We start from the raw sequence: 13,413 nt of genomic DNA on the forward strand, positions 1-13,413 counted from the left end.
ACCACCCCTCTGCATGCAAGAAATATCTCAGTGTATTAAATGCTTGCCCTTTCTGGGCCCCTCCAGCATCTCCTGAACCTATTCTCTGTCAGACAGTTTTCTGCATCCTTACATAGCTCTCTGACAGCTCAAAGGCCCTAGAAGTGTATGTGGGGGGTGGGGGGAGGGTATCTCCTGCCAGGCCTGAGACTGTCTGCAACTTTGGGGGGTAGAGAATAGACAATACCCATGAGTCCACATACTCCAGGGAGTCTGTTTCAGGAAAGGAGCAAGAAAAGGGGAGTCCTACTGGCCTGAAGTCTTTTCCCCAGTGGCAAAAAGGTTCTGCCATCTTTTGCTCTTGATCCTGAGATTCAGACTAAACTGGGTCTGGTTCTTTTTCTTCAAAGTAAGGGGTTAATCTCATTACACTAGTGAGACTCCAAACCCATCTCTGCCTGGAACCCCAATCCGAAGAAGCAAACTTTAAAAAATGGCTACCTACGTGCTCTGCACAGGTGACATCCCTAATGGAGAGGCGAGAGGCTGAGGGCCTTGAATTTCCCCAGGGTATCCTCCAGGGGGCTCCCTTGAGGCTTGCAACCTGCCTAGTCCTAGCATCCTTTAGAAACGCGAGCTCAGATACATGGTGCCCCTCCCCTGTCCCCGTTAGGGTTACCAGAGCCCCTCCACAATCCCTTCAGGATGACTCTTCATCGGGTTACTCCATCTTCCGGGGGTTGCCATGTATCTGACTCACTCTCTGTCCCTCGGCGCCTGTCCTGAGTGTTCAAGCTTCCTCAGGACTTTGGCCAAAGAAAGCTATCTGTGGCTGAAGCCTCCTTCTCAGTGGGCTCCATTTGACCAGATTTACTTCTGGGGAATGTCCATTTTAAAAAATGAAGAAACTGAGGTTCAGAGAGGTCAAATAATTTGCCTAAGTTCACATGGCTACTAAGGTGCCAACTCAGGATTTGAACTTAAGTTACCTGGTTCCAAAGTTTATTCTGTCCTTTATACCACATTATACAGCTCACTAATTGCAGTCCATTCCCAAACATATTAAGCTGCTTAAAACATAGCTACATACTCATGAATAAAAAAATAAATTTTTAAAAATGAAAATGGTATTATTTAATAGGTGTAAGCTTGCTACTACAGAGATGAAAAAAACTACTGTTCCAGTTTGCTAAAGCTGCCATTATTCAAAATACCAGAAATGGATTGGCTTTTATAAAGGGGATTTATTAGGTTACAAGTTTACAGTTCTAAGGCCATAAAAGTGTCCAAACCAAGGCAGCAACAAAAGAAGAGAGGCCATCACTGAAGAGAGGCTGATGGCATCTGGAACACCTCTGTCAGCTGGGAAGGCATGTGGCTGTTGTCTCCTGGTCCTTTGTTCCTGGGTTTTGGTTTCAAAATGGCTTTCTCCAAAATGTTTCTGGGCTTCTGTCTCTTTTAGCTTCTCTCTCTCAGCTCCTGTGCATCCTTGCTTGTTCTCCCAGGGCGTTTCTCTCTAAGCGTCTGGGGATCCTCTCTTAGCTTCTCCAGAGCAAACTCGGGGCTTCATCTCTTAGCTTAGATTCTCCAAACGTGTTTCTGTCTGCATCTCCCAGCGTCTCCAAGTGTCTGGGTCTGTGTTGGCTCTTAGCTTCTCCAGGGGGCAAACTCTGGATTACATATCTTAGCTTCTCTCCAAAATGTCTCTCTCAGCTTTTCTGAGCTCCTTGTTTCTGTGTGCTCTCTTAAAGGACTCCAGTGATCTAATTAAGATCCACCCAGAATGGGCAGGGTTTCACATCTCCATGGAAATAATTTAATCAAAGGTCTCACCCATAGCTGGGTGAGTCACATCTCCATGGAAACACTCAATCAAAAAGTTCCACCCGACAAGACTGGTTTAAAAGATCATGGCTCTTCTGGGGTCCATAACAGTTTCAATCTGGCACAACTACTAAGTAAGAGTCATCATTGATTATAGGCTCATCAAAAAGAAAGAACCAACAGGCACAGAAGGCCACATCTTCTATGATTCCATTTAGGTGAAATGTGCAGACCAGGCAAATCCACAAACACAAAAAGTAGACTAGTGGTTGCCAGGGGCTAGAAGGAGGGGGATTTGGGGAGTGACTACCAATGCATATGAGATTTCTTTTTGGAGCAATGAAAATGTTCTGAATTAGATAGTGGTGATGACTGTACAACTTTATGAATACACAAAAAACACTGAACTATATACTTTAAAAGAGTGAATTTTATAGCATGTGAATTGTATCTCAATAAAAAAAAAAGAAGGGCCAATTATGCAAAACTTTCTAATGGCACACCAAACATTAAATTTTGGAGTCTGTGGCAAAACTTCCCTAGGCTTTTCTGTGCACCAAGCATGGCAATTGTGATGGACAACACTGCCATGTTACGGAAAGTTGCTTCATCAGAAAAGGTTAACTTGTCAAAAATATCATTGGAATTTTCTATTTTTTCTTCATTAGTTGAAGAACTTAGCTTGGTAATCTTGTAGCATTTGAACACGTTGTAGGCATGCTTTGGAGTTTCACTTTTACCATTCTGTATCCTGTAGTTTTTGGAATATTCAATTCAGCAGATGCATGGCATATATTTTCAAGGAGTTTTGGGAACACTACCTCTTGCTACTTTTCAATTACTTGCAACTGAAGAAGTATGTCACCTTTTTCCCCCTAAAGTAGTCTTCATGTAAATGGGATTACAGTACTTCACAAGGAGGTGATTATGAATAAAGAACTTGCAGGTTGTGTTGGCCAGACTACCATAACCTACATTCAACTTAGAATTTGACTTTGGTAGGGAATCCCCCAGACACATCATACAACCCTAATTCATAGCCAGGTTCACAACCTTATGAAGAAATTTAGGTGAAGATTCTGGGGAGTAAGCAGAAGGTGCAGGACACATCACCCTCTCCCAGGATGGAAAGCCCCTTGTCTGCCAGCAGATTTAGTTATTCTTTTACCTTGTGTCCTTGCTCCCCCTTGTGGTCCAAAGGGGAGTGAGCACTGAGAAGTCCCAATGTAAATTCCATGTACACGATTCCAAAGGCGTTTCCCAATTTCTGGTGGAAATTCTCCCATGGACCAGCACTCCCCCTTCTCATAAATCAAGGTAATTCCCCCACCTTATGAACGTGAGCTCAACTTTTCTAATTATAAATGAAACACAAATTCATTTTAGAAATTTTGGAAAATACAGTAAAGTGTGAAGAAGAAAATAAAAATCATCTATTTTCTGACCCAGTAGAAACATTTACTGTTGAATTTTGGCAAAATTTCCCAGTTTCTTTTCCTGTGAAGGTACATATACACATGTATATACAGCATTTAATTAATCAACTTAATTATTTATTATACAATGTAATCTATCACCAATTCCAGACTAGCCATTATTAATAGCTATATCTACCCATGTGCACCTCCTCTATCCCACTTCTCTGTCTGCCTCCCCATCAGAGATATACACTGATGTCTCTGCTTGTTATTCCCTTGCTTCTTCCTAAAATAAAAGTCCAACACACACACATCCAAACACACACACACAATTGGGATCACACTGTACATACGTGTTTTCAAAAACAATTTCAAACTTATAGGACAGTTGCAAAAACAATACAAACCCCATAAAGAGAACTGTAACATACCCCCACCCAGATACTCAGATCAACTAACTTTTAACATTTTCCCACATTTGCCACATCATTCTATCTATCCATCTAACCATCCATCTATCTTTCTATTTATCTATTTTCTAAACATTTGAGAGTAGGTTGTATACATTATACTCCTTGAACACTTAATACTTCCATGTACATTTCCTAAGAAGAATAATATAAGTAAATATTATGCAACCACCTTAAATGCAGTTACCAAGTTCAAGAAATTAACACTGATATAAAGCTTACAGACTATATTCCAATGTTTTCATGTGTCCAATAATGCCCTCCTGGGCACTTACTCCACCATTATTGGATCCAGTCAGGGATGATGGATTGCCTTTGTTATTGTTGTCTCTTTAATCTTGTTTTTAAATTGAGGAAACATACATACATCATGAATTTCCCATCTCAGCCACCTCCAAACATACAATTCAGTGGGATTAATCACACTCACAATGTTGTGCTACCCTCACCACCATCCGCTACCAGAACTTTCCCATTGCTCCAAACAGAAACCCTGCCCCCATTATGCATTAACTCATTAACTCATTCCACTCCCAATCCCTACCCCACCCTGGTAACCTGGTCTCTACTTTCTATTTCTATGAATTTGCATCTAGCTATTTCATATAAGTAGAATCATACAATTTGTGTTCTTTGTGTCTGACATTTCATGCAACATGACTTCAAGGATCAGCCATGTAGTAGCATGTATCAGAACTTCTTTCCTTTTTAGGCTTGAATAATATTCCATTGAATGTATATACCACATTATGTTATCCATTTATCTGCTGATGGACTTTTCGGTTGCTTCTACCTCTTGGCTGTTTTGAATAATACTCCTATGAACATTGGTGTACAAATACCTGTTCCTAGTCCCTGCTTTCAATGGCCAGGTCACATGGTTGTTCTGTTTCACTTTGAGAGGAACTGTCAAGCTGTTTTCCACAGCAACTGCACCATTTTACATTCCCACCAACAATGTACTAAGGTTTCCATTTCTCTGCATCCTCGCAGCACTTGTTACTTTCCATTTTTAAAATAGTAGCTACTCTAGTGGGTGTGAAATGGTATCTTATTGTAGTTTTGGTTTGCATTTCATTAATGGCTAATGATAGCGTTGGGGAATGAATCATGTTCAAGTCTCAATACCTGGTCCCGAGAGTGAGACCCCATTTGTAAACAGGACCTTTGAAGATGTTGTTAGATAAGGTGTCCAAATGGAATGAGGGTGGGCCTTAATCCAATGTGGCTGAAGTCCTTATATGCAAAGGAAATAGGACACAGAAAGAGAAACCACAGAGAGTAGCCAGAAGCTGGAAGTCAATAGAACCCAGAAGAGAAAGGAAAAGACATTGTCAAGTGCATTGCCAAGTGACAGAAAAGTCAAGGAACCCCAGAGATTGCTGGCCAGCCAAAAGATATCAAACGACGCTCAGAGAAGCAAGCCTTCTAGTCTTTGAAACCATGTGCTAAAAATTCCTGTTGTTGAGCCAACCTGTTAAGCCAGGAAACTAAAACAGATAACTGAGCATCTTTTCATGTGCTAATTGGTCATTTGTATATCTTCTGTGGAGAAATGTCTATTCAAATTCTTTGCCTGTTTTTGTAGTGAACCTTTTTTTCTGTGCATATTTTTCCAATATTTTCTTTGTGGTTACCATGGGGTTTAAATTGAACATCCTAAATCTATAACAATCTTATTTGGTTTGATACCAACTTAACTTGAATAGCATATATAAACTATGTTCCTATATCCCTCTGTCCTCCTACCTTTTATGTAGTTCTTATTGCAAATTACATATTTATACACTATAAGTCCAAAACCATTGATTTATCATTACTTTATACGCATTTGCATTTTAGATCCTGTAGGAAGTAACAAAAATGGGGTTACAAACCAAATTACAATAATACTAACATTTATACTTACCCATGTTGATACCTTTACTGGAGATCTTTATTTTGATCTGCTGTTTAGTGTCCTTTCCTTTCAACCTAAGGAACTCCCTTTAGCATTTCTTGTAGGGCTGGTCATTGGTGACAAACTCCCCTACCTTTTTTTTTTTTTATCTGGGAATGTGTTAATTTCTTCTTCATTTTTGAAAGACAGTTAAATTTGGGAAGTTTTCAGCTATTATTCCTTGAAATATTCTTTCTGCTCCTTTCTTCTCCCTCTGGTACTTCCACAATGTATAAATTGGTATTCTTGATGGTGTCCCACAGGTCCTTTGGGCTCTATTCACTTTTCTTTATTCTTTTTTTTTTTTTTCCTATCCCTCAGACTGAATAATTCCACCAGTCTTATCTTCCAGTTCACTGATTCTTCTTCCAGCTCCAATTTACTGGGATTCTTTTTTTTTTTTTTTTTTTTAAATTCCTGTCACTGTTACTGTGCCAGTTTGAATGTATTGTGTCCCCCAAATGCCATTATCTTTGTGGTCTTGTGGGACAGACGTTTTGGTGCTGGTTAGATTTGCTTGGAATGTGCCCCACCCAGCTGTGGGTGGTGACTTTGGTGGGATACTCCCATGGAGGTGTGACCCCACACATTCAGGGTGGGCCTTGATCAGTGGAGCCATATAAAACATGCTGACTCAAAGAGACTGGACGCAGTGTAGCTGTGAGTGACGTTTTGAAGAAGAGCAAGCTTGCTAGAGAGGAATGTCCTGGGAGAAAGCCATTTTGAAACCAGAACTTTGGAGCAGATGCCAGCCACGTGCCTTCTCAGCTAACAGAGGTTTTCCGGACGCCATTTGCCATCCTCCAGTGAAGGTACCTGATTACTGATGTGTTACCTTGGACACTTTATGGCCTTAAGACTGTAACTGTATAGCCAAATAAACCCCCTTTTTATAAAAGCCAGTCCATCTCTGGTGTTTTGCATTCTGCAGCATTAGCAAACTAAAACAGTTACTTTCAGCTCTTTTTGGTTCCTTTTCTTTTTATTGGCACTCTCTTTGTGTTCATCTATCATTTTCCTGATGTCCTTTACTTCTTTGTCCATGTTTTCCTTTAGCTGTTTGTACATATATAAGACCATTTTTTAAAAAAGTCTTTGTCTGGTATGTCCATGCTCTGGTTTTCTTCATTGATGGTTTCTAAATTCTTTATTCTGCTCCTTTGCATGAGTCATCATTTCCTGCTTCTTTGTATGTTCTACATTCTTTTATTGCAACCTGGACATTTTGATATTTTACTGTGTAATTTAGACACAGGCATCTGTTCCTTAAGCTTTATCCAGCTAGTGTTATGATAGAATTTCCTTAAATGCCAGGAATTAACAAGAGAAAGAAAGAAAGAAAGAAAGAAAGAAAGAAAGAAAGAAAGAAAGAAAGAAAGAAAGAAAGAAAGAGAAAGAGAGAGAGAGAGAGAGAGGCAGGAAGGGAGGGATGGAGGGAGGGAGGGAGAGAAGGAGGGAGAAAGAGAGGGAGAAAGAGAGAGAAAAAAATCCTCTTTTCCCAGTCTTTGCAGATTGGCCTGGGTGAGCTTAGCCATCCTGACAATAAGTTTAAACAGTAAGTTTAGAGAATAGCCTGAGGCATAAGCGTAGGGTCTTCCCAGGTCTTTTGTGCACATGCATCTTATCCTGGGTATGGGTGTGGCCTTAGGAAATCCCCCAGTTATGTGGATCTGAGTATCTTCTTTTTCCTCCTGCACTGTATGTCCCACAGCCAGCAAACCTCTTCCCTGGGTGGCTGCGATTTGACTGTTCTACAGCATTCTATAGGAGAGCTTTGTGAGCTGCCTTCTACAAGCAGGGCAAGCACTGAACAGTGAGCCTGTGACAAGTGTCCTGGTCCAGTCCTTCAGACTGCCACCAGAGAGATTAGCACAGGCATTTATGCTCCCTTATGGGCACAAGGATCTGCTCCCTCCAGAACTGGGACCAGGGCCCACAATGAGTTGGAGAAGGTGATTGCAATGGGACCAGCTAGGGCACCATGAGGATAATTTCCTATTATTTTTAAGCTGCTTTTTTCTTGACTTGTTACTGCGACCCTTTAACTGTTTTTTGGAACTTTGAGAAAGACGGTTCTGCCAGCTTGTTTGTTACTTAAACCTTATGGTGGGAGATAGAGCACCAGAGTGGCTCAATCTGCCCTCTTGATGATCAGATAAATTCTGTACACACACTTTTGTTTCCATTTAAAAACAAATTTTTTTTTTACTGAACATTATTCTATGAGCCTTTTCCCCAGATCATCAAATATTATCAGAACTTATTTTAATGGCTGTATCATAACCCAGAATATAGGCTATTACATTCTATTTAATGAATCCTCTGTATGGGCCATTTAGATTGCTTTTAACTGTTTGCTACTATAAATCATGCAAGCTAATCAAGGTAAATCTTTGCATAAGGCTATGATCATTTCCTTGAGATAAGTCCCTAGATATGGAATTCAAGGGTGAAAAGAATGATGCAATTCACTCTTTGGTCATTCTGTCCCACTGTTCTAGAAGCCATTCATACCTTGTTCACTAAAGCCATTCTGAGACATCATTTCCTCTGAGAAACCTTGAGTTACCTCCCCAGACATAGTTAGGTGCTTCTGCCTCTGTGTCCGTAGGCTCTGCTGCCTCTTTGTAGAAAGCCCAGGGACTTGGCTTGCCACTTCCTCCTCTTCAAAGATTGGATTAGCTGCTCAGTAACTGGGGAATCCTGATACCTCATCAGAATTTTGGAGTACTTGGAAACAAGCAAGTGGGCCCTTTCTCTTTAAAGAAATAGGACTCAAATGACACCCTTCATTTCAGAATCTTATAATATTCTTAGGGTAGTTGATCTACCACATCTTTGCAGTGGGGCTATTCTCATGCTGCTGTTGTTTTCTTTTTTGAGGGTACAACTATACAAACCTTCTGATATTTTCTCTCAAAAGGGCAACATAGGCAGATCAGCAGGTTATCTTGACTCAAGCAGGGAACTGTACTGGGAACCTGCTCACGAGGGGACACCCATCTCCACGGGCCTCTGCACCCTCAAGGCAATGACGATTTGGACTGTTTCCTCTTTCTTCAGCTCTGAGCATGGAATCCTGAACACAATAAGCACTTAGCAAATGTCTCTTAAATGAAGAAGTTCTTTCTCTGCTCTAAAATTCTATAAATTTTATAAGGGAAGAATACTGTGTTATCACGATTTGGACTAAGAAAGTCCTTTCTGTGCTTCCCAATGTTAGAAACAAGCATTATACCTTAAAAACACTCACCCGGTTATGGAGGAGAAAAGAATTTATTCACAATCTTACAAGAAAGGACGCGCAGCCAAACACACGGCAGGCGTGCCAGAAAAAGAACATGGTGATAGTTTTATCTTACCCCTAATATGCAAGTCCCTCCCCTGTTTCCCCATTGACTGAGTACTCCAGAGGTTACAGCCTATCTGAGAGAGCTAACTAGCCCACCTTTGAGATTTTGAATTGTACAGCCTATCAGAGAGAGTTAACTAGTTCAAATTTCCCGCCGAGAGTTCCTGCCTTTGATTATATCCCATATCCCTTTACATTCCAGTAACTCTGGCTATTTTTCCCATATAAGGAGCTGGCGCTGATTCTAGGCTTACATCATGGCTTTCTCTCTCTCCTTCCCTTTACCATGGAGCCTGGTTAAGCCAGTTCTGCCACCATTTTCCCTATCCCATGTTGCCTTTATGTGAAAGCTAAACTTAACCTTTTCTAACACCAAGAATTTAGATTCCAGTGTGTGTGTGTGTGGGGGGGGAATGAGAACTTGCTGTCATTTTCCAGAGTAGTTTCTGAGGTGGCTAAGGCCAGACTCTTGATGTGGACAGTGTGGTAGTTTGGAGCTATATGCACTCCAGAAAAACATGTTCTTAAATTTAATCCATTCTTGTGGGTGTGAACCCATTGCAAGTAGGACTGTTTGATGAGGCTACTTCATTAAGGTGTAACCCACCTCATTCAGGATAGGTCTTAATCCTATTACTGGAGTCTTTTATAAGACAATGAAATTCAGACAGAAAAATAAAAGCCACAGAAGCAAAGAAGCTGAAAGCAACAAAACCTGGAAGAGAAGGGCGAGCACACCAGATGCTGTCATGCACCTTGCCATGTGGCAGAGGAGCCAAGGATCACCGGCAGCCAGCCTTTGGGAAGAAAGCATTGCTCTGATGATGTCTTGATTTGGGCATTTTCCTGGACTCTGTGAGTGAATAAATTCCCACTGTTTAAGCTGAACCATTTCATGGTATTTGCTTTGAGTGGCCTAGGAAACTAAAACAGAGAGTGTAACAAAAGCTTTAATTTGGATCTAGTTAAATTGACAGGGCCAGAGGGACAGGACACAAAGGAAGGATTCCCTCCTGCACAGCTCTGTTTTCTTTCATTGTCTTCCTGCTTCAGGTGTTGGGAGAGAGAGCACGTCTCTCTGGATGATCTGGTTCTGGTGTTATCAGGTCCTTTCAGAAGCGGGAACTTTGTATAAAAGAAGATGAAGGATGGAACATTGCCAAATTCCCATTCAAAGTGTTGTTTATGGTCCTACAAGCAGATGTACCTGAGAAGGCCAGATCTGAGCCCAAGTACAGGCTGAAGTTGTGGCTCTAATGAACAAGTCTGCTGAAAAGTAACTATATATATATGAATAAATACGGTTTTTGCCTCTAGCTTTTGAACTCTCATGATGTATTAATTTTCATATGAACACTTTCCATATACCAGGTAGACTGTTATGTGCTATGGATATATTACTTCATTTAATACCCACTTCAATTCTCTGAGGCAGGATATTATTTAGTTCTGTTTAGAGATGTGAAAACTGAGGTTAAGTTGCTTGCCTAAGACCACAGAGTTGGCAGCGTTTTTTTACTCCAAAGGTCACTCTATTTAGCCTATTATGTTTTACTGCTTTGCTTAGGACATTTGTCATACTCTGCCTCATTCAGCAGTTTTTTTGTTCAAGGATTGGATTATGAGTCCCTTGGGGGCATTTATCTTATTTATCTTCGGTTAATTTAAGAAGCTTTATGCACAGAAGGCAAGTGATAGTTGGCTATTGATTTACATAAGCAGCCTGGTGCTGTAGACTGAACACCACAGAATTTGTGTTATTTTTCTCTCCAATTTTTAATCATATTTTTTATTGTAGAATATAACCTATATACATAGGAATGATAACTTTCCAAGTGCAATTTAACAAGTAGTTAGAGAGCAAATTTCAAAGAATATCATGGGTTACAGTTCCACGGTTTCAGTTATTTCCTTATTGTGAAATATGATAATACATACAAAAAGGTGATAGCTTTCAAATTATAATTTAACAAGTAGCTATAGAACAAATTTCAAAGGATGCTATGGGTTACATTTCCACCATTTCAATTCTTTTCTTGTAGCTATTGTAATACCCTAGCAACTAAGAAAAAGAAAATTATATAGAGATTCAGTATTCACAATCCTTTGTTAAATTCCATCTTGTCTGTTGCTACCCCTTCCTCTAATCACTTTCCCAATCTTCAGGGATGTCTAGGCAGTGACCACCCTAACTTGTTCATGTTGAAAAGGGGAGTCGACTTTATGAGAAAAGGGGACACATCTGGATGATGTTCTTGAAGAGGCTATTGCCTCTGGGTTTGGTGGCTTAGCTGGCATAGGAGTTCTCTGGAGGATTTAAGTTTCTGAAGAATAAACTTAGTGACTGATCTCTCCAATTTTTTTATTTGGAAAATTTTAAGGCTCACTGAGAAGTTTCAAGAGTGCTATGAACACCTATATACGTTTCACCTAAATCCACCAATTGTTAACATTTTGTCACATTTGTTTTTCTTGTCTCTCTCTCTTTTCCTGAACCATTTGAGAGGTAGTCACAGGCCATGCTATTCTTTTTTTTTAATTTTAAAATTTTTTTTATTTTTTTACACCTTTGAATCTTTTTTTTTATAATTCAATTTTATTCTGATATATTCACATACCATGGAGTCATTCAAAGTGTACAATCAATTGTTCACAGTACCATCATACAGTTGTGTGTCCATCACCAAAATCAATTTTTGAACCTTTTCATTACCACACACACAAAAGTAATAAGAACAAAAATTAAAGTGAAAAAGAACAATTAAAGTAAAAAAGAACACTGGGTGCCTTTTTTTTTTTTTTCGTTTTTCTACTCTTCCATCCATACACTGGACAAGGGGAGTGTGCTCCACATGGCTTTCCCAATCACATTGTCACCCCTCATAAGCCACATTGTTATACTATCATCTTCAAGATTCAATGGTCCTTGGGTGGCAATGTGATAGTTTCAGGTATTTACTGCTAGTTATACCAAGTCATTAGAACCTAAAAAGGATTATCTATATTGTGCATAAGAGTGCCCACCAGAGTGACCTCTCAGCTCCTTTTGGAATCTCTCAGCCACTGAAACTTATTTCATTTCATTTCACATTCCCCTTTCGGTCAAGATGTTCTCCATCCCATGACGCTGGGTCTAGATTCTTCCCTGGGAGTCATATTGCACGTTGCCAGGGGGATTTACACCCCTGGGTGTCAGAAGGCCATGCTATTCTACTCCTAAATACTTCAACATGCATCTTTAAAAGTAAGGACATTTCTGTACAACCCAAAAACAATTATTACCCTCAGAAAACTTACATTGTTATAATGCTAATATATGGTCTATATTCAAATTTTTCCATTTCCCTAATTATCCTAGTAAGGATCTTTTTAAATCCAGGGTCCAATTTAGGATCAAACACAGGTTTTAGTGTCATGTCCTTCCTTTGTCTCCTTTAATCTAGAACAGTTGAGTAGCCTTTTTCCTAATTTTTCATGACATTTACATTTTTGAAGAGAATTGTTTTGTAGAATGTCCCTCCATCTGGATTGGTCTGATTGTTTCCTCATGAAAAGAGACAAATTACACGCTTTCAGCAGAATATTACCTTCGTGCTTTTTTCTGTGTATCCCATTACGGGGCACACAATGTCAGTCTATTCCATCCCTAGTGATATTAAGTTTAATCTCTTGGTTAAGGATGATTTCCTTGGTGTAAAGGTATCCTCTTTGCTTTGTAATTTAGTAAGTAATCTACAGGGTGATACTTTGAAACCGTAGGAATATCAACAGTTCAATCTCCATTGAAAATTTTTGCCCCAATCAATTATTACTATGGTGGTTCCAAAGTGTTAATTTTATATTTCTCCAAATTTCTACCACCTTTATTAGGTGATATTCTTCTGTAAAGAAGCACCTTCCCTTCCCTCTCCTCCCCTCTTCGGCTTTTAATCTACCGCCACTCTTGTGATCTTGAATAAGCCACCTACCCTGGGGACCCATGTTTTCTCATGTTTAAGATGAGCAGACCTAAGGGTCACATTCTTGAGTTCTAGTCACTGCGAGATGGAATTCCCATAAAGATCCGAAAGGCACCACCCGAGAACGAAACGGTCTGGGTGTGACATGACAGGCCACAGCATCCATCCGCAGAAGAATCAATCCCACATCCTCTCAACCAGCCTCGAGGAAGTCTCTCCCGCGCTAACAGAAACTAGTGACCCTCGGGGGTTCTCGCGAGAGTGAAGCCTTCCAGGGATGAAGATGCGGTCCCCCGGTGTTTCCCAGCACCACGTCAATCCCCACGTCCCAGCCACCTGCGAGCTGAGCCCTCCTGCGCACGCGCACACACAAAGCCAGACAGTTGGTGGTGTGTGTTCACCGCAGCTGTGCCGCTCCCCTCCAAGACTGGCCGCGAACGAACCGTGCACGACACTACGGCGCAAACGCGGT

This window comes from Choloepus didactylus, chromosome 20 (assembly GCF_015220235.1).
Source record: "Choloepus didactylus isolate mChoDid1 chromosome 20, mChoDid1.pri, whole genome shotgun sequence".
In the NCBI taxonomy this organism is placed as follows: Eukaryota; Metazoa; Chordata; class Mammalia; order Pilosa; family Megalonychidae; genus Choloepus; species Choloepus didactylus.